The sequence below is a fragment of the Piliocolobus tephrosceles genome, unplaced genomic scaffold (assembly GCF_002776525.5).
Source record: "Piliocolobus tephrosceles isolate RC106 unplaced genomic scaffold, ASM277652v3 unscaffolded_35432, whole genome shotgun sequence".
NCBI lineage: Eukaryota > Metazoa > Chordata > Mammalia > Primates > Cercopithecidae > Piliocolobus > Piliocolobus tephrosceles.
The window spans coordinates 1-1691 of record NW_022319235.1 but is presented as its reverse complement, the minus strand read 5'-3'; the positions used below and the strand labels follow the sequence as shown (position 1 = coordinate 1691).

Here is a 1691-nt window from a genome sequence, read left to right as displayed (position 1 = left end):
CATTTGCAAAAGTTACCAAATGAAATGAAGCACAATAGGAAAGATAGGGTACAAAGCCTGCTTGGGGTAGATTTTCCTCAGGCGGACACTGGACTGAGTGAGGCTTCTTTTTTTTTGTTGTTTCTTTTAATGGAGTCGGAATCTTGCACTCCATCTCCCAGGCTGGAGTGCAATGGCACAATCTCGGCTCACTGCAACTTCTGCCTCCCAGGTTCAAGCAGTTCTCTTACTGCAGCAGGACAGGCCACAGACAAAACCTCTCAGACACCAAGTTGTAGAAGGAAGGGCTTTATTCAGCTGGGAGCATCGGCAAGCTACCATCTCAAAATCCGAGCTCCCCGAGTGCACAATTTCTGTCCCTTTTAAGGGCTCACAACACTAAAGATTTCACATGAAAGGGTTGTGATTGATTGAGCAATCTAGGGGATACGTGACAGCGGTTTAATGCACTGATAGAAACAGAACAGGGCAGGGAGTTTCACAGTGTTCTTCTACACAATGTCTGAAATCTATGAATAACATCGGTTTCTGGGTTTAGGCCAGGCAGACCCAGGCCTGGTTTTGGGCCTGGTGCTGGGCTGCCTGTCTTTGGTTTTACTTCCTTGTTTTTTTTCTTAAAACAGGTACTGAGTATAAAACAACATAAAACAATGTGAGGGGGTCTTTTTCTTTCCTCATTACCTCAGCTTCCGGAGTAGTTGGGACTACAGGTGCGTGCCGCCATGCCCGGCTAATTTGTGAGACTTCTTGAAATATGAATCCAGTGGTATTGAGATTGAGGAAGTCTTGCTTCCCTGCTTGATTCACTTCCCACTAAAAACACAGGCATTCTTCCCTACACAGAGGACTTTTTAAAACAAAGATATAATTCACATACAATTCACAAATATAAAGTGTACATTTCATTGGTCTTTTAGTATAATTCACAAAAGTTACACAGCTGTCATCACAATCAACTTTAGAACATTTTATCACCCGCAAAAGAAGCTTCATACCTGAGCTGGGTGCATTGGCTCACGCCTGTAATCCCAGCACTTTTGGAGGCTGAGGTAGATGGTTTGAGTCTAGAAGTCTGAGACCAGGGCAACATGGCAAAAACCTGCCTACACAAAAATGCTATACATGGCAAAACCTGCCTATACAAAAAATAAAAATAATAAATGACCCAGGTATGGTGGCATGTGCCTGTAACTACTTGGGAGGTCAAGGCAGAAGGATCCCCCGAGCCTGGAGAAGTCGAGGCTGCAGTGAGCCGTAATCACGTGCCACAGCATTCCATCCTGGGCGATGGAATGAGACCCTGTCTCAAAAAAATAAAAAAAGAAATCTCATACATTTTAGCAGTCAGTCCTTTCTTTTTTTTTTTTTCATCTTCTTGCCCTAGAGAACCACCTACAGTTCCCTGTTTTGGATGTTTCATATAAATGGAATCATGCAAATTACTTCTTGACCTTTCAGCTAAAATCAAGTGTAGTATCTGTTCTTATCAGTTTGATGTGTCCCCTATCTGAGGATGGAATAAAAATAAACATAAATAAATGTAATCATGCAATTTTTGTGACTGACTTCTTTCATTTAGCCTAATTTTTCAAGTTTCTTCCATGCTGTAGTGTATATCAGTACTTAATTTCTCTTTTTGTGGTGAAATAATATTCCATTAAATGGATATGCCACATTTTATTTATGCATTC

At 41.5% G+C, this 1691-nt stretch overlaps 1 pseudogene; it reads left to right on the top strand.

The window, feature by feature from the left end:
* Positions 1–1438: 1438 nt before the first annotated feature.
* On the top strand, positions 1439–1557 carry LOC113222823 (annotated as a pseudogene).
* Positions 1558–1691: the final 134 nt, after the last annotated feature.